We start from the raw sequence: 20,732 nt of genomic DNA, 5'->3' as shown, positions 1-20,732 counted from the left end.
ATCATCTTGTGCTTGTGATCTCCATCTTCAAAGCACCGTCGTGATCACCATCGTCACCGGCGCAACACCTTGATCACCTATCGTAGCATCGTTGTCGTCTCGCCAATTTTATGCTTCCACGACTATCGCTACCGTTTAGTTATAAAGTAAAGCATTACAGCACAATTGCATTGCATACAATAAAGCGACAACCATATGGCTACTGCTAGTTGCCGACAACTTGGTTACAAAACATGATCATCTCATACAATAAAATTCAGCATCATGTCTTGACCATATCACATCACAACATGCCCTGCAAAAACAAGTTAGACGTCCTCTACTTTGTTGTTGCAAGTTTTACGTGGCTGCTACGGGCTTAAGCAAGAACCAATCTTACCTACGCATCAAAACCACAACGATAGTTTGTCAAGTTGGTGCTGTTTTAACCTTCGCAAGGACCGGGCGTAGCCACACTCGGTTCAACTAAAGTTGGAGAAACTGTCACCCACAAGCCACCTATGTGCAAAGCACGTCGGGAGAACCGGTCTCGCGTAAGCGTACGAGTAATGTCGGTCCGGGCCACTTCGTCCAACAATACCGCCGAACCAAAGTATGACATGCTGGTAAGCATTATGACTTATATCGCCCACAACTCACTTGTGTTCTATTCGTGCATATAACATCAACATATAAAACCTAGGCTCGGATGCCACTGTTGGGGAACGTAGTAATTTCAAAAAAATTCCTACGCACACGCAAGATCATGGTGATGCATAGCAACGAGATGGGGAGAGTGTGATCTACGTACCCTTGTAGATCGACAACGGAAGCGTTTGGTTGATGTAGTCGTACGTCTCCACGGCCCGACCGATCAAGCACCGAAACTACGGCACCTCCGAGTTCTAGCACACGTTCAGCTCGATGACGATCCCCGGACTCCGATCCAGCAAAGTGTCGGGGAAGAGTTCCGTCAGCACGACGGCGTGGTGACGATCTTGATGTACTGCCGTCGCAGGGCTTCGCCTAAGCACCGCTACAATATTATCGAGGACTATGGTGGAAGGGGGCACCGCACACGGCTAAGAATATGATCACGTGGATAAACTTGTGTATGGGGTGCCTCTTGCCTCCGTATATAAAGGATCCAAAGGGGGGGTGCGGCCGGCCCTAGTAGGAGGCGCGCAGGAGGAGTCCTACTCCTACCGGGAGTAGGACTCCCCTCCCTTTCCTTGTCCAATTAGGAGAGGGGGAAGGAAGGGAGAGAGGAGAGGGGGCGCCGCCCCTCCCTCCTTGTTCAATTCGGACTAGGGGGAGAGGGGGCACGCGGCCTGCCCTGGCAGCCCCTCCTCTTCTCCACTCTAGGCCCATGAGGCCCATTAACCCCCCGGGGGGTTCCGGTAACCCCCCGGTGCTCCGGTTTTATCCGAAACTTCCCCGGAACACTTCCGGTGTCTGAAAATAGCCGTCCAATATATAAATCTTTATGTCTCGACCATTTCGAGACTCCTCGTCATGTTCGTGATCACATCCGGGACTCCGAACTAACTTCGGTACATCAAAACTCATAAACTCATAATATAACTGTCATCGAAACCTTAAGCGTGCGGACCCTACGGGTTCGAGAACAATGTAGACATGACCGAGACACGTCTCTGGTCAATAACCAATAGCAGAACCTGGATGCTCATATTGGTTCCTACATATTCTATGAAGATCTTTATCGGTCAGACCGCATAACAACATACGTTGTTCCCTTTGTCATCGGTATGTTACTTGCCCGAGATTCGATCATCGGTATCTCAATACCTAGTTCAATCTCGTTACCGGCAAGTCTCTTTACTCGTTCTGTAATACATCATCTCACAACTAACTCATTAGTTGCAATGCTTGCAAGGCTTATGTGATGTGCATTACCGAGAGGGCCCAGAGATACCTCTCCGACAATCGGAGTGACAAATCCTAATCTTGAAATACGCCAACCCAACATGTACCTTTGGAGACACCTGTAGAGCTCCTTTATAATCACCCAGTTACGTTGTGACGTTTGGTAGAACACAAAGTGTTCCGCCGGCAAACGGGAGTTGCATAATCTCATAGTCATAGGAACATGTATAAGTCATGAATAAAGCAATAGCAACATACTAAACGATCGGGTGCTAAGCTAATGGAATGGGTCATGTCAATCACATCATTCTCCTAATGATGTGATCCCGTTAATCAAATAACAACTCTTTTGTTTATGGTTAGGAAACATAACCATCTTCGATTAACGAGCTAGTCAAGTAGAGGCATACTAGTGACACTTTGTTTGTCTATGTATTCACACAAGTATTATGTTTCCGGTTAATACAATTCTAGCATGAATAATAAACATTTATCATGATATAAGGAAATAAATAATAACTTTATTATTGCCTCTAGGGCATATTTCCTTCATCTCGGTGCCACCGAACTGTGACTCGGTCTGACCGAGTTCACTAGTTTTGGTTCTAAAAGCTGCTTTGGTATCACCAAGTTTGCAAATTGGTTGATCCAAAATGCTTTCTGTGGAAAACTAAAACTAAGTTTTTGACTCATTCTTTTGCAAAAATCTCTACATTTTGTGATGTTCATCCACTCTATCTCATCTATAATCTATTCACAAGGTCAGCAGTCAGAGTATGCAACATGTCTGATCAGAGTGACAGCCAGAACAAATCTGAGGAGCAGGTTCATATGAGTGAGGGCACTAGTCCCTCAAGCAGCTCTGATGAGGGTAGCAGGAGCACCCCAAGCAACTTGCCTAAGGCTGCCACTAGAGCTAGCAAGAAGAGAACTTCTGAATCAGAGGATGAGGATTATGTGGCAGAAGAGGAAGCCACATCTAAGAAGAATGTGCTCAAGAAAGAGTATGGGTCAGCTGCAGCCATAAAGCCTGGAATGCACAAAAAGGCACCTGCAAGGAGAGTTCCCACTTCTAAGCCTAGGAAGGCTGTAACTGAAGAAACCATGAAGCTTACCATGGAATCTGAAGAGGAAGCAAGTGGCCAAGATAAGAAGAAGAAGAAGAGAGTCAGAACTACCACTGCCAGAGTTCTTGGCACACCCTCCATGAGGAGAGACTCTGAGGGAGAAGAAGAGGAAGAGATTGCTGCACCAGCACCCAAGGCACAAAAGCTTATGGGTGATGCCATAAGAACAGGGGATACTTCATCTAAGCCCAAAGAAGCACCCAAAGCTGCCTCTAAGCCCAAGAGTGCATGTCGGTGTCAAAACCGGCGGATCTCGGGTAGGGGTTCCCGAACTGTGCGTCTAGGCGGATGGTAACAGGAGACAAGGGACACGATGTTTTTACCCAGGTTCGGGCCCTCTCGATGAAGGTAAAACCCTACTCCTGCTTGATTAATATTGATGATATGGGTAGTACAAGAGTAGATCTACCACGAGATCAAGGAGGCTAAACCCTAGAAGCTAGCCTATGGTATGATTGTTGTATGATGGAGTTGTCCTATGGACTAGAACCCTTCGGTTTATATAGACACCGGATAGGGTTAGGGTTACACAGAGTCGGTTACAATGGTAGGAGATCTTGAATATCCGCATCACCAAGCTTGCCTTCCACGCCAAGGAAAGTCCCATCCGGACACGGGACGAAGTCTTCAATCTTGTATCTTCATAGTCCTGGAGTCCGGTTGAAGGTATAGTCCGGTTACCCGAACACCCCCTAATCCAGGACTCCCTCAGTAGCCCCTGAACTAGGCTTCAATGACGACGAGTCCGGCACGCAGATTGTCTTCGGCATTACAAGGCGGGTTCCTCCTCCAAGTTCTTCAAGAAGATTTTAAACACCAAGGATAGTGTCCGGCTCAGCAAAATAAGTTTCCACATATTGCCATAGAGAGAATAATATTAACACAAATCTAATCTGCTGACGCATTCCGCGGCGTGACATCACACTACGGCCAAGTCCTTTACTCGAATCGTTTTCACTTTTCCGCCTCAGCACGTTTTGCGAGGCAGTTTCCTTGGCACGTCTTGTCAAAGCAGAGATCGTGTGCCCCCTTTTATGGGATTCTCATCAATACGGACGTGGGTAACCCAACCGTGCCATTTATCACGGCGCTTGGGAGGCAAGCGAGTTTTACTAGGCTGGTGGGGACGAACAACTGCATCCGCCCATATAAGGGGATAAGGATCCACCTTTTTACCTACGCCTTCTTCCTCCTTTGCCTACCCATCTCCTGCGTGCTCGAGCTCCAGCACCCAAGCCCGCACTTCCCACCTCATCCTTCTCCAGCCATGTCCGGAGCGGGAGGCAAGTGGATGGTCTCCTCCATCACGGAGGGCCATGTTAAGAAGCTAAGGAAGGCCGGATACTTGTCCAAGGACATCGCGCACCGGCTTCCTGAGGTAGGGCAGATTCTCCCCACCCCAAGGCCCCATGAGAGGGTAGTATTCCTTCCCCACTTCCTCCGCGGACTGGGTTTTCCACTCCACCCATTTGTTCGGGGGCTCATGTTCTACTACGGCCTGGATTTCCACGATCTGGCCCCGAACTTCGTCCTCAACATCTCGGCATTTATCGTCGTGTGCGAGGCTTTCCTCCGCATCCACCCCCATTTCGGCCTCTGGCTCAAGACCTTCAACTTCAAGCCCAAGGTGGTGCGCGGCAGCCAGGCGGAGTGCGTAGGTGCCATGGCAGGCAAGATGGCCAACGTCCTATGGCTCGAGGGCTCCTTCATGGAGACCCTGAAGGGGTGGAAATTGTGGTGGTTTTACATCACCGAGCCGCGCGATCCGAAATGGATCACCGCCCCCGAGTTCCGATCCGGACCCCCCACGCGGCTTATGTCCTGGAAAGAGACGGGCCGGTCGTGGGGCGACGAAAAAGAGGTTACCGGACTGCAGACATGCATCCAGTCCCTGGTGAGCAAGCCAATCAAGCATGTCAATGTAGTCCAGGTTATGCTCGTCCGCCGGATCCTCCCGTGTCAACAACGGGACTTCAATCCGTGGGAGTTCGACCCGGCGCGGCACCAAACCCTTAACAGGCTCTTCGACACGACGTATGAAGATGACTGGAAGGTGCTAACCAAAGGCGCCGAGGCTCCCACATCCGCTTCCGAGGACCGCGGATACAGCTCGCAGTGTCACGCTAGTGAGGTAAGCTATTTTCTCCTCTTACAGGATGGTAAGTTTTTTCATAGTTTGACTCTATGCGGGATCTAAACTCCCTCACCTTTGACAGGCTTGGTAGGCGCAGTCCAGATCGATTAACTGTCCGGCTCCCTTGCCCGAAGACCCAGCTCCTGCTCTCCTAGTGAAGCTGCTAGTTCCGGCACCTTATGTGGTGCCGGAGAAGAAGGCCACGGGGACTTGAAAGAGTGACCATAATGTGGCGGTGTCGGACTCGTCATCCGACGAGTCTGAGACGCTCTCCTCTCGTGAGAACGAGGAGGAGGAAAAAGAAAACTCTCCCCCTCCAGCGGGGGGAGGAAAGAAAAGGAAGGCCGCCCCAACAGGGGAGGCCGAAGGGTCCAGGAAGAGGAAGACCCCTCCGCCGAACTACTCCCCCGACGCCGAAGAGGGCGAAGAGGAGTGGCCAGATAGGGCCAAGTGTCCGGCGAAATCGTAAGTATTCGGATATCAGAGTAACTCATGACGTTCCTTTGTTGCACAGCTTTCCCTAACGTCGAACATAATTATGCAGCCCGCCCCGGGCCGAACTCAACGAGTCGTCGAGCGGTTCCCAGGACTCATCAGATGTGAACTTAGTTCCGCCCGCTGTCTCCCCCCGTGCTGCGGACGGTCCCGAAGTGGCATCGCAACGAGCTCTGGGGCAGGAGGAGGTGGTCCTGGAGGAGCCGCAAGGCGACCTCCCGGACCCCAGGAGTAAAGGGGACAAGACCCCCCAGGGCTCCAAGTCCGGCTTTGAGCCGGACACCGCGCCAGAATCTTCAATAGTTCCGGACCGCGGTAGGAGAACTCCTTCCAAGAGGAGCAAGCCTTCTGAGCCGGCGGCCTCCGTCCAACCGGAGGTGCCGGACAACCTGCTGGAGGTGCTTGACGGCGCCTCCATTGACGAGGAGCACCATACTATTATGAGTACGGTGATCCAGAAGGTTCAGTCTGCCAAGAGCGGACTGAACGAAGCTTGCGCTAGCCTTCTAAAAGGCTTCGAGGTAAGTAAAAAATATGTAAGAATATAACCGCATAGACAGTAGCCCCTGATGCTCTGTTTGGCATTCGGAAAGAAAAGCCGAATAGAGGATCTATTAAATTTCGCAGGAGTCTAACAGCAAAGAGTCAATATGCGTATGCAGGCTTCGCTGCTAGCCACCGCCGCACTGACTGCGGAGGTGGGTGCCCTTAAACAGGGACTCGAGCGGGCCGAGCAAGAGCTCGGCCTTGCCAAGCGGCAGCTCGAGGAGAAAGAAGGTAAGAAATAGCTTACAGAAAAAGTGCCTATAGAAAGACGTGATTGCAAAAAATAACAGGATTGTACTGCTTATTGTAGGGGCCACGACTGAGGTGGCGACCCTCAAGCAGGCGATGCCCGAGGCCGAAAAGAAAGCGGCCGCAGAGCGCACCGAGCGAGAGAAATTTGAGGCCCAGGTCAGTGAGGTGCAGCAAGAGCTTCAGGCTCTCATGAAAAAACATGAGAGTTTGGAGCTTGAGTCAAAGACGCAAGCGTCCGAGCTCGCGGAGGCCCTTGAGACTGCCAAGTCTACCAAGACCGAAGCCCAAAAGGCCCTCCAAGAGTTGGAGGAGATGAAAAAGATAGCAGCGGGTAAGGCATTCTTTATGCAAAGCAGAAATATAAAAGTAAACTACTTGTTACTTACCCGAATCCGGTGCTCTCCAGGGGCATTCGCAGATCTTCCCTGCAGCGTATCCGCCGCCGCCGCATTCTACCGAGCTGAGGAGGGCAGCTCGATGGAGAAGGTGTTCTGGTCTCAGTATGCTGAGGCTGGACACCCTGTGCCCTTGAGCGACCAGATGAAACAGTTGGTCGAGCTCCACAAGGCGGCCGAACAGGCCATGAAGGGCTTCATAGTTCGGCTGGGGCCTAGAGAGGCCCTGCCTGGGAGCTACTTTGGGCTGGTGCGGCGGCTGGTAGAGGCATGTCCAAGGCTCGATGTCATCAAGCGCTCCGTCCGCATCGAAGGTGCCCGTAGGGCCCTTGCCCGTGCAAAGGTGCACTGGGGTAAGCTAGACGGTGAGAAGCTTGTGAGGGACGGGCCGCCGCCGGGGAAGGAGCATCGCAATCCCGAGAATTACTATAAGGATGTTCTTGCGGGTTCCCGCCTTGTGGCGGATGAATGTACCAAGGATGTAATTTTTCAATGAACTCGCTCATGTTTATCCTGTGCGCTGAAAACTTGTTCATATGCGCTAAGCAATGCTTGTTGAATTTAAAATATTACTTTCTATGCGGCCGTTTATCAAAAAATTGAGAGATGGCCAGTCGTCGGCTTCTGCCCCCGTGCCACTAGTGCCGGGGTGTTCGGGATAAACCTGAGCGCTCTTTTTCCCATAGTTGGGTCCTTCGAGGGAGGCGCTCAGCACAACGAACTAGGCAATCGGACTATAATGCTTGAACACTCTCACTTAGCCATAGAACTCTATAATTTTAAATTTCGGCGAAGCCCCTAGTTTGGAAGACCGAGTTCGGGGCGCTATCCATGCCTTGGCCGGACAAAGCCGGCTCCTCGCTCGAAGCGGCATAAGTCTTTAGGGACTCAAAAAACCTCTCAAACAGCAACCAGTCTCTCGCCCCATCATGACAGTCAGTTTTAGCTTTCTCCACTGAGGTGCTTAACCCAGCTCAACCGGGGCACAATCGCAGTGGTTCTCCTAGTGCTACCTTAGCCGATATAGCGAAACGTAAGGCACCAAAACATAGGAGCCGGGCAAACCCAACTATTGACCCAAATCATGATTCGGAGCCGATGCATATAGTGTTATAAGTTCGGGGTGCCGCACTTGTGGAAGTGTACGGGCTTCTCACACCATATTGAGGGGTACTGAAGCCCCTGGCGTGTTTGCAGTACCATGGTGTACGGGTGCAACATGTTATTTAATAAACATATATATGAAAAGAGGATAATTCAAAAAATAGACAAAAAGCTATGCATTGTTTATAGAAAGGCTGCTATCAAAGACAAATTATACAAGTAGTGCGATAAGCAAAAGGTATTGGACTATTTAACATGTCCTGGCCAGGGGCAGGCCGCGGAATTGTATGCCAAAACAGGTATACTGCTCATAACAGAGACCACCTGGGAGTTCCATAATGCGGCATGGTTTGTCTGCTTCCCTGGGTCTTGCATCGTTTGTGCGGCAGTTGAATGCCGAACAGGTCGTCCGAAGTATGGAGTCCTGAAAGTAAGAGAAAATTAAAAAAAGAATTCGGCAGCCCCTAGTACGTTTTAAGCTGTATTTTGGGCTTGCCGTTATTGTGCCCCTTCCCCTGCGCCCATGGTATTTCAAGAGCGTAGTTATGTACGCGAGGCACTGGTTTCTCTATGTCGCGAGGGCTGGGGTTGGGGCCGCATTGCTACGCCTGCTTAGAACGTGCCAGGCGGTCTTGTTGTAGGTTACTCCAGGCGCGCTTGGCAGTGTCTAGCTTTTTAACGGCCAGACCAGAGAATTGCCTAAGAAGGCTGCTTTGTACTTCCACTGCGAGAGCCGCCGTGTGCTCCTCCATACGGAGGGAACGTTCGGTGTTTCCGTTGAGCGTAATTACTCCTCGAGGGCCTGGCATCTTGAGCTTTAGATATGCGTAGTGCGGCACTGCATTGAACTTTGCAAATGCGTTTCGCTCGAGCAGGGCGTGATAGCCACTGCGAAACGGGACTATATCGAAGATTAACTCTTCGCTTCGGAAATTGTCCGGAGATTCGAAGACCACTTCAAGTGTTACTGAGCCTGTACAGTTGGCCTCTACACCTGGTATAATGCCTTTAAAGGTCGTTTTTGTGGGCTTAATCCTCGAGGGATCTATGCCCATTTTCCGCACTGTATCCTGGTAAAGCAGGTTCAGGCTACTTCCGCCGTCCATGAGGACTCTTGTGAGATGAAATCCATCGATAATTGGGTCGAGGACCAATGCGGCGAAGCCGCCGTGACGGATGCTAGTGGGGTGGTCCCTTCGATCAAAGGTGATCGGGCAGGAGGACCATGGTTTGAACTTTGGGGCGACTGGCTCCATCGCGTATACGTCCCGTAGCGCACGCTTCAGCTCCCTCTTGGGAATGTGGGTTGCGTATATCATGTTCACCGTCCGCACTTGTGGGGGAAAAGCCTTCTGTCCATTGTTGGTCGGCGGCCTAGGCTCCTCCTCAACATCGCTATGCAGCCCCTTGTCTTTATTTTCGGCTCTTAGCTTGCCTGCCTGCTTGAACAACCAACAATCCCTGTTGGTGTGATTGGCTGGCCTTTCGGGGGTGCCATGTATCTGGCACAGGCGGTCGAGTATTCGGTCCAAACTGGACGGGCCCTGAGTATTCTTTTTGAATGGCTTTTTCCGCTGACCGGATTTATAGCCTCTGAATCCGGCATTAATTGCCGTGTCTTCGTTGCTGTCGCTGCTAACGCGGCGCTTTTGCTTATTCCGACGTGTCCTGCCACTTTTGTCCTTGGTATCCGAATTATTAGGGTTCTTTGCTAAGTTGTTACTGCGAGCTAGCCAGTTGTCTTCTCCCGCGCAAAAGCGGGTCATGAGTGTCGTGAGGGCTGCCATGGACTTCGGCTTTTCCTGTCCCAGGTGCCGGGCAAGCCACTCGTCGCGGATATTATGTTTGAAGGCTACTAGGGCCTCTGCGTCCGGACAGTTGACTATCTGGTTTTTCTTTGTTAGGAACCGTGTCCAGAATTGCCTGGCCGATTCCTCTGGCTGCTGAATTATGTGGCTTAAGTCATCGGCATCCGATGGTCGCACATAAGTGCCCTGGAAGTTGTCGAGGAATGCGGCTTCCAGGTCCTCCCAAGAACCGATTGAGTCTGCTGGCAAGATGTTAAGCCAATGCCGGGCCGGTCCTTTAAGTTTGAGCGGGAGGTATTTGATGGCATGTAGATCATCGCCACGGGCCATGTGGATGTGAAGGAGATAATCCTCAATCCATACCGCAGGATCTGTTGTTCCATCATATGATTCGATGTTTACGGGTTTGAAACCCTCTGGGATTTTATGATCCATTACTTCATCTGTGAAGCATAGTGGGTGTGCGGTGCCTCTATACTGGGCTATATCATGACGCAGCTCGAAGGACCTATGTCTGTTGTGTTCGGCCCGGCCGGATTTGTTGTATCCAAAATGAAGATCATCGTCACGTGCCATGGGGCGCCTGCGCGATCCGTAGATCAATCTTGTTTGCCTTGCCTTGTCCTCCAGGATGTCGTGCAGGTCGGGCGCATTTTCCCGTGCCTTAGTATGCTTGACGCGGTGTCGGGGGATGGCTTGAGTGGAGGGCCAAGAGGCCTCTCTGTCATGGCCACGAGGTGGCTGGTCGGCCATGTCATGCGCTGGTGATGTAGGTGCTTCCTCCTCTAGTCGGGGTAGCAGCCTGCGCTTTGGGTAACTCTTGGAGAGCGTTCGAGTTCATACTCTTCGGCTGCAAGGACTTCAGTCCATCTGTCAGCTAGCAAATCCTGATCAGCTCTGAGCTGTTGCCGCTTTTTCTTGAGGCTGCTTGCCGTGGCCATGAGCCTACGTTTAAAACGCTCTTGTTCGGCAAGATCCTCTGGCACGACGAACTCGTCGTCGTCGAGGCTTGCCTCGTCTTCGGAGGGAGGCGTATAATTATCGTCCTCAACCTCTTGGTTCGCCACCGTCTCGTGAGGGCTGGCTTCTCTGTCCTCCTGTGCCGAATTTTGCTGGAGGGGGTGTTCTTCGGCGCTATCCGGAGTAGTATTATCTCCCATGCCGGAATCACCGTTTTTGCTTTGGCGGGATTTAGAGCGGCGCCGCTGACGCCGGCGCTTGGGCTGTTTCTTAGAGGTATCGTCCACCGCTGTTCCATCGCCATCTCCATCCTTTGGAGTGTCCACCATATATATGTCATATGACGAGGTGGCCTTCCAACGCCCTATAGGTGCTGGTTCTTGTTCGTCTCCTGCATTGTCGTCCATGCCGTCGATGTCTTCGGAGTCGAAGTCAAGCATGTCGGTTAAGTCGTCGACAGTGGTTATGAAGTGGGTGGTGGGTGGGCTTTGAATTTCTTCATCGTCCACATCCCATCCTTGTTGACCGTAGTCCGGCCATGTCTCTCCTGATAAAGAGAGAGACTTGAGTGAGTTCAGGATGTCACCGAAGGGCGAGTGCTGAAAGATGTCCGCGGCGGTGAACTCTAATATCGACGCCCAATCGAATTCGATCGGCCGGGGCACGGGGGGTTCGGAGTCCGGAGAGGAGTCCGGATCATCGGAGTCACGGGTCATGCGGAGTACGGGGCTGGCGTTTAGCTCGATCGCCTTTGAGATCGCAGCCCCCGAGGTGACGTCCAACCGCTCATCCTCGATTGGCGCAGCAGGCTCTGAATTAAGGGTCAGAACCGGCGTGTTTGCAGCCTCCAAGGCACTGTTCGCGGCAGAGCTAGATCATGCCCCTCGAGATAGTGCGGCGCGCTTGGCTGTGGCTCGAATCCATCGAAGATCAAATCTCCGCGGATGTCCGCCGTGTAGTTTAGGCTTCCAAACCTGACCTGATGGCCAGGGGCGTAGCTTTCGATCTGCTCCAAGTGGCCAAGAAAATTGGCCCGTAGTGCGAAGCCGCCGAAGACGAAGATCTGTCCGGGGAGAAAAGTCTCACCCTGGACCGCATCATTGTCGATGATCAGAGGAGCCATCGGGCCTAAAAGTGACGACACAGAGGAACTCTCAATGAAAGCACCAATGTCGGTGTCAAAACCGGCGGATCTCGGGTAGGGGGTCCCAAACTGTGCATCTAGGCGGATGGTAACAGGAGACAAGGGACACGATGTTTTTACCTAGGTTCGGGCCCTCTCGATGGAGGTAAAACCCTACTCCTGCTTCATTAATATTGATGATATGGGTAGTACAAGAGTAGATCTACCACGAGATCAAGGAGGCTAAACCCTAGAAGCTAGCCTATGGTATGATTGTTGTATGATGGAGTTGTCCTACGGACTAGAACCCTCCGGTTTATATAGACACCGGATAGGGTTAGGGTTACACAGAGTCGGTTACAATGGTAGGAGATCTTGAATATCCGCATTGCCAAGCTTGCCTTCCACGCCAAGGAAAGTCCCATCCGGACACGGGACGAAGTCTTCAATCTTGTATCTTCATAGTCCTGGAGTCCGGCTGAAGGTATAGTCCGGTTACCCGAACACCCCCTAATCCAGGACTCCCTTAGTGCACCTAAGAGGAACACCAGAAACATATCTGCTGCTGAAAAGAACAAGGCCCCAGTGCCTGATATTGCTGAAGAAGAAGAAGGACAAGTTCTCAGGAAGCTCAAGCCCAAGATCCCAGACCACAATGATGCTCATCCTGTGGCTGAGGACATGAAAATTAGAAGAGAGTCAGGGCTGAGGAAGTGGAGAGAAGCAAATCCATATGCTTCAAGGAGAAGAACTGTTGTGGATTATAGGTTTCACACCAAGGAACAGCAGGATTTCTATGAGACAGTGCTGCTAGATAAGAAGCCCATAGTGTGTGACATGAGATGGGTTGACTGGGAATACATCAAGGAGAACAAAGAACACTATCCTGGAGTGTGTGACAGCTTCAGTGCATATGGAGTTGCAGACTTTGTTGGGTAAAAGCTCACAAAGTGGAATGAGGAGCTCATTATGCAATTCTACTCCATAGCACATTTCTATCCAGATGGCAGGATAGTGTGGATGTTAGAAGGAACTAGATATCAGTCTACAGTTGCTGAATGGGCATAGCTGATCAATGCCCCAGAAGAGCAGGAAGATGACTTGGACATCTATGCCAAGAAGAAGATGGATCACAATTCCATGTCAAATATGTACAAGGATATCCCAAACAAAGCACTTGATACCTTCAAGTTTGGCTCAGTGCACTTCCTTCTGTCAGGGCTGCCCACTATCAACTGGATTCTAAGGCACACTCTCTTGCCCAAGTCAGGTGATCACAAGATGATCCGAGGCCATGCAATAAAATTACTTCACATATTTGATGTGCCTCAAATATTCAAGGTGATGAGCCTCATGGTAGAGACCATTAAGAGGACAGCAGCTGATCAGAAGAGGAGCTATGGATATGCCCCACAAATTCAGGAGTTGATTAACTCAAAGATGGGCACAGGCACATACCTGCTGGATAAGGAACACCTGCCATCCATCCAGACTTTGAGGACAATCAAGTTGTCATGAATGAGAATGAACCATCATCAGCACATGCTCAAGCAAAGAAGGAGAAGGCAAAGATGGAGAAAGCTGCCAAGATGCCAACTCAAGAGGAGGCATCTGAGTACTTCTTGAAGAACAAGCAGGAGCAGCTCAGTTACCTGATAGCATCCACTCTGAGGATTGAGAAAGGATTGGCCACCCTGACTCGAAACCTAGAGAGCTTGGAAAGAATCATGGAACAAAAGTTCTATGACCTAGATGTGAAAGTTACTGAGATTCAGTCTGCCGTGGAGCAACTGCAGGATGCTATGCAGGAGAGGAAGGGCAAGACCATAACTAATGCATTTGGCAGAGTGCCCAGAGCTTAGAGATCGTCTGGAGTGCCAGTTCTTGACACCAGAGCCACCACTTCTGCACCAGCTACAGCCTCAGTTCCACTAGCTCCAGCTCCTACCCCAGCAGCTCCAACCACTTCTACTGAAGCTTTCGTCCTTGGCGTCATCCGGACTCCACCAACTGAAGACCAAGCCTGAGAGTCGTTTAGTGCTATGCATTTTCTATGAACTTTTTGGTAACTTGTTGCCAAAGGGGGAGAAAAATGTATAGATCCTAGGCCTCGAGAGAGAGTGTTTGCATTTGTTCTCTCTTGTCTTCTTGGTTGAAACTTTATTTGCTTTTGATGCTTGAGATACTATGCCTTAATCTGTGAGACATTGATGATCATGTGTTTGATCATAAGCTACACTTAATGCTTGTTGGATGTTACTATCAGTTTATCCTTATTTTGATCATTCACTTTGCTTGGTGATGAGTGCATGTATTTAATTCTTATCATTTTGAGCGCTCCACCAAGATGTATGTGACATGGAAGAGTAACCCATGATCCTAACTCATTGTGCATTTGCAGTCCAAAGCAAATCTTAAAATATGCACAAATTTAGGGGGAGCTCTTGCTTATCACATACTTCTCAAAGCGACGATATTTTTCATTCTTATTATCATTTTTCGAAGCTTTGATCTATATGTTGTCATCAATTACCAAAAAGGGGGAGATTGAAAGTGCAACTATCACCGGGTGGTTTTGGTAATTCCTAACAACATATAGCTCATTGAGCTAACATTATTCCAAGATGAATATTTCAGGAAAAGCTCAAAGGATGGCATGGCATGGATGAGGAAAGTGGATCCCTCAAAATTATAAGGACAAAGGATTGGCTCAAACTTCAAGATCAAGACTCTACATTTTATATTTATTGATCCAAGATCACATTGAGTCTATAGGAAAAGCCAATACTATTAAGAAGGGATGAGGTGTTGCTTAATGAGCCTCTTGCTTCATGTGCTTAGTGATATGCTCCAAAACCCTCAACTATCTTCCCACATCCACATTTGACCTAAACCAAAAGTCAAACTTGGCCCCACCGATTCTTTCTATCCGGCGCCACCGAGTTTCACATGTCATAGCCATTGCCACAAACCCTAGAAATTCGGTTTCACCGATAAGGATCTCGGTCTCACTGAGATGGGGTTGCAATTTCCCTGTTTCCCTTCGTAATGTTTCGGTCTAACCGAAGTGAGTGATCGGTCCCACCAAGATTGCAATGTAAACTCACTTTCTCCTTTTCGTAACATTTCGGTCTCACCGAAAAGAGTGGATCGGTCCCATCGAGTTTACCTGACCAACCATTGGTTAGCTTATTACCAAAATCGGTCCCATCGAGTTTGTGTAATCGGTCACACCGAGATTACGTTATGCCCAAACCCTAACCATATCAGTCCTACCGAGTTGCATCTCAGTCCCACCGAAAATCCTAACGGTCACTAGGTTTGATGAATCGGTCCGACCGAGTTAAACGATTCGGTCCCACCGAGTTTGGCAGATTGTGTGTAACGGTTAGATTTTGTGTGGAGGCTATATATACCCCTCCACCCACTCTTCATTCGAAGAGAGAGCCATCAGAACACATCTACACTTCCAATACACATGTTCTGAGAGAGAACCACCTACACTTGTGTTGAGCTCAAGATATTCCATTCCTACCATATGAATCTTGATCTCTAGCCTTCCCCAAGTTGCTTTCCACTCAAATCATCTTTCCATCAAATCCAAATCCTGTGAGAGAGAGTTGAGTGTTGGGGAGACTATCATTTGAAGCACAAGAGCAAGGAGTTCATTATCAACACACCATTTGTTACTTCTTGGAGAGTGGTGTCTCCTAGATTGGCTAGGTGTCACTTGGGAGCCTCCGACAAGATTGTGGAGTTGAACCAAAGAGTTTGTAAGGGCAAGGAGATCGCCTACTTCATGAAGATCTACCACTAGTGAGGCAAGTCCTTCCTGGGCGACGGCCGTGATGGAATAGACAAGGTTGCTTCTTCGTGGACCCTTCGTGGGTGGAGCCCTCCGTGGACTCGCGCAACTGTTACCCTCCGTGGGTTGAAGTCTCCATCAACGTGGATGTACGATAGCACCACCTATCGGAACCACGCCAAAAACATCCGTGTCTCCAATTGCGTTTGAATCCTCCAAACCCTTCCCTTTACATTCTTGCAAGTTGCATGCTTTACTTTCCGCTGCTCATATACTTTTTTGCATGCTTGCTTGAATTGTGTGGAGATTGCTTGACTTGTGCTAAGATAGCTAAAATCTACCAAGAACTAAAATTGGGAAAAGGCTAGATTTTTATTTGGTCAAGTAGTCTAAACACGCCCCCTCTAGACATACTTCCGATCCTACAAGTGGTATCAGAGCTTTGGTCTCCATTTGCTTTGATTTCCATAGCTTTTGGTGGTCATAGCCTTGGTTTCACAACCTAGGAGAGTATGGCGTCTAGCGAGGGAAATTACCACCGTAGAGGTCCTTACTTTGATGGTACTAATTTTTCTAGTTGGAAGCATAAGATGAAAATGCATATTCTTGGACATAACCCCGCCGTTTGGGCTATTGTGTGTGTTGGCTTGCAAGGTGACTTCTTTGATGGGAAAGAACCAAACCGTGAAGCTACCGCGGAAGAGTTGAAGATGCTGCAATACAACTCTCAAGGTTGTGATATTCTCTTCAACGGATTGTGCTCCGAAGAATTCAACAAAATCAGCCGTCTCGAGAATGCAAAGGAAATTTGGGATACTTTGATTGATATGCACGAAGGTACTGACTCCATCAAGGAATCCAAATTGGATGTGCTCCAAAGTCAACTTGACAAGTTCAAAATGAAGGATGGTGAAGGTGTCGCTGAAATGTACTCTAGGCTTGCTCTTATCACAAATGAGATTGCCGGCCTAGGGAGTGAGGAGATGACCGATAGATTCATCCTCAAGAAGATCCTAAGATCCTTGGATGGAAAATATGATACCGTGTGCACATTGATCCAAATGATGCCAAATTACAAAGATCTCAAGCCAACGGAAGTCATTGGAAGAATTGTTGCTCATGAGATGTCACTCAAGGATAAAGAGGAACTTCACAACAAATCAAGTGGTGCTTACAAAGCCTCATGTGAAGCCCCCACATAATCAAGTGAGAAGCAAACCTTCAATGAAGAATTGAGCTTAATGGTGAAGAACATCAACAAGTTCTACAAGAGTAGAAGCAAAGATAGAAGCTCCAAGTCAAGTTCCTACAATGACAAAAGATCTTCTAGTCGAGAGCGAAACTGCTACAATTGTGGAAGACCCGGACACTATTCCAATGAGTGTACGGATCCCTACAAGAGAAGAGAAGACTCTCCCAAAAGAAGAAGTAGAAGAGAAGAATCACCATCTAGAGAAATAAGGAGTACAGATGATCGTTATGAACGAAGACACTCACGGAGAAGCAAGGATTCGGAAAGAAAAGAAAAGTCATCAAGGAGCTACACAAAACGAAGACATCAAGCTCATGTTGGTGAATGGGTATCCGGCTCCGACTCCGACAACCACTCCGAGAGAAGCTATCACTCCGATTCCGAATATACTCAAGATGAAGGTGTTGCCGGTCTAGCACTTGTGTCAACCAACTCCTACGACATATTTGACTCACCAAATGAAGGAGTTGGAACATGCTTCATGGCTAAAGGCCCAAAGGTATCACATCCCGAGTATGTTGATTTCAATAGTGATGAAGATGACTTGTTAGGTGATGATGATGTACTTGTTGACAACTCTAGTGATGAATACTATGATGAAACGTCAATTAATCATGCTAATCAAGATAAAACGAATGACAATGATAAGGAGAAGATTGAGTCTCTAACTAAAGAACTAAACACTCTTAAGTTAGCTCATGAAACTATCTTAGGAGATCATCGATAACTTTTAAGGACACATGAGAAATTACGCTTTGAAAAGCTCAACCTTGAGCAAGAGCATGAGTTCTTAAAAGCAATCAATGATGATCTTCGTAAGAAAAGTTCTTCTTACATTGCCAAGCGTTTACTCTTATCCACTTATATGCCTCAAGTCAAGTCTAGTAACAAGAACAAGAAAGATTCTTCCTCTAGTAGTAACAATGATCATGTTAAATCCAATATTGTTGCTTCTAGTAGTTCTCTTGATTCCACTAATGATTCTCTTAGCCAAGTTACACTTGAGCAAGAAAATAGCCTATTGAAGGGAATTATAGAGAAAGGAGTTTACAAGAGCCTTGCCGGAAGTAAGCAATTCGAGGAAATTGTACGCAAGCAAGGAAGGCACCGGAAGAATCAAGGTGTTGGTTTTGAACGAAAGTTCAATGCCAATGGAGTTGAGTGGGAAGAAGATCAATACCCCAAGACAAAGTTTGTTCCTCAACAAGAGAAGTATGATCCCACTTCTTTCAAAGGGACACAAGCTCAAGATGATCTTCCACCACAAGACTACAAGCAAAAAGGCAAGGACAAGCTTCAAGAGGAAATTGATGCATTTGAAGAAGCTCCTAAGACCTTAGTCAAGTGGATTCCCAAGACTACTTCAAGTTCCACTTCATCAAGTACAACTACAATTCCAAGGATTCCCATCAAGATGGCGTGGATCCAAAAGAAGAAGAACTAGAGAGTTCTTGAGGGTGACTCCGCCAACATACTTCACTCTTATCATTTTGGCAAGAATAAGTGCAATCAACTTCCACATCTTGCACTAGTTCAAGGAGTCACAAACCCTCTTGTTGGTAAGTCAAGGGACAAGGTAACCTAAAAGCTTTCATATACATCATCTTGTATGTGCATCACTCTATGTCTATGGATATTCTTGCTTATTCCTTGTGCGACTAACCCATGTAGGTATTGAAAGTGCAATTCACTCCAATGGATAGCTCCAATTGATCTACATAAACATTGAGCATCCACATCTTCAACATCTACATGAAGTCATCATCGACAAAACCCAAGGTTAGTTCATCCCTCTTAGGGGGGATATCACATCTAGGGGGAGCTTTACTCTAAGACTTGAGCTAAAGCAACTCTAATGGTGTGAACACAACAATGCTTTATGTAAAAGTGGTAACCCGACTTGTGCTTAAATGATGAGTATGACCTATGATCAAATGTTCTCATTTGACTCCTAAGTCAATATACTCATATATAGATGACCTAGTCATCGCCAATTGCTTGATAGATGCTAGAATTGGTTGTGCATGCTTTGCCACATATTTCAATTCCCATTTTATTGTGTGAGCATGTTGATTGCATATTTTACTCATTCGAGGACATCCACTTGTTGTTTTGATTGATTGGTTTTCTTTTCTTTTGCCAAGTGGATGGACAAGAATGCCTAAGAACCCTCTCTAGCTATCTATGCTTTTCTCTTCTCAAACTCTATTCATGCTACATCACAAAATTTGATCAAGTCAGATTCAAACCACTCTATGTGAGGAGCACTCGGAGTCCCCGATTTGTCATAGACTTAAACTTCCAAAACTTCTTTGTGCTTTTCGGTCTGACCGATTCCTCCATTTCGGTCATACCGAGATCACTAAGTCGATCTAGGTTTTCACCTTGGTGCAACCGATTTGAACTTTTCGGTCACACCGAGTTGCTGTAACTGTCAACAGTTATGCATCTCGGTGCCACCGAGTTGTTCCACTCGGTCACACCGACAGGGTCGGGCTATATATACTCACGGGCAAAATTTTGGAAATTTCTACGAAACCTCTTCGCCCGCGCATAGCTCGCTCTGCCTCCTGGGTCTCCGGATCGTCCTCCTCGTCGCCAGCCACCTCCTATCGCTGGTCTCCGCCGCCGTCAACGGATTTCGCCTCCGCCGTTGCCGCCGTAGCGAGTCCACCGCCGAACTAGGGTATGGACTCGATCACAGTGCTATACCCGTATGATTCCTAGCACATTGTGTTCATTATGATCCTTGCTACTATTGAAACACTCCTATCCAGTCAAATCAATCCGTAGAATAGTTGCGATTCAAAAATTTAGGTTTAGGTTTCCGCCGAAACCATCTCGGACCCACCAGGTTGCGGAACTTGGTTCCACCGATCGGACACTGCCATTGCACATGTGGTTCTCGGTCTGACCGAGAATTACAAATCGGTGAGACCGAGTTTAGGACTTTGTGAAACCCTAGCAGTCTCGGTGCCACCGAACTGTGACTCGGTCTGACCGAGTTCACTAGTTTTGTTCTAAAAGCTGCTTCGGTATCACTGAGTTTGCAAATCGGTTGATCCGAAATGCTTTCTGTGGAAAACTAAAACTAAGTTTTTGACTCATTCTTTTGCAAAAATCTCTGCATTTTGTGATGTTCATCCACTCTATCTCATCTATAATCTATTCACAGGGTCAGCAGTCAGAGTTTGCAACATGTCTGATCAGAGTGACAGCCAGAACCAATCTGAGGAGCAGGTTCATATGAGTGAGGGCACTAGTCCCTCTAGCAGCTCTGATGAGGGTAGCAGGAGTACCCCAAGCAACTTGCCTAGGGCTGCCACTAGAGCTAGCAAGAAGAGAACTTCTGAATCAGAGGATGAGGATTATGTGGCAGAAGAGGACGCCACATCTAAGAAGAAGGTGCTCAAGAAAGAGTATGGGTCAGCTGCAGCCATCAAGCCTGGAATGCTCAAAAAGGCACCTGCAAGGAGAGTTCCCACTTCTAAGCCTAGGAAGGCTGTAACTGAAGAAACCATGAAGCTTACCATGGAATCTGAAGAGGAAGCAAGTGGCCAAGATAAGAAGAAAAAGAGAGTCAGAACTACCACTGCCAGAGTTCTTGGCACACCCTCCATGAGGAGAGACTCTAAGGGAGAAGAAGAGGAAGAGATTGCTGCACCAGCTCCCAAGGCACAGAAGCTTATGGGTGATGCCATAAGGACAGGGGCTACTTCTTCTAAGCCCAAGGAAGCACCCAAAGCTGCCTCTAAGCCCAAGATTGTTGTATGATGGAGTTGTCCTACCGACTAGAACCCTCCGGTTTATATAGACACCGGATAGGGTTAGGGTTACACAGAGTCGGTTACAATGGTAGGAGATC

Source organism: Triticum dicoccoides, chromosome 5A (assembly GCF_002162155.2).
Source record: "Triticum dicoccoides isolate Atlit2015 ecotype Zavitan chromosome 5A, WEW_v2.0, whole genome shotgun sequence".
Taxonomy (NCBI): Eukaryota; Viridiplantae; Streptophyta; class Magnoliopsida; order Poales; family Poaceae; genus Triticum; species Triticum dicoccoides.
This window is presented reverse-complemented; position numbering follows the sequence as displayed.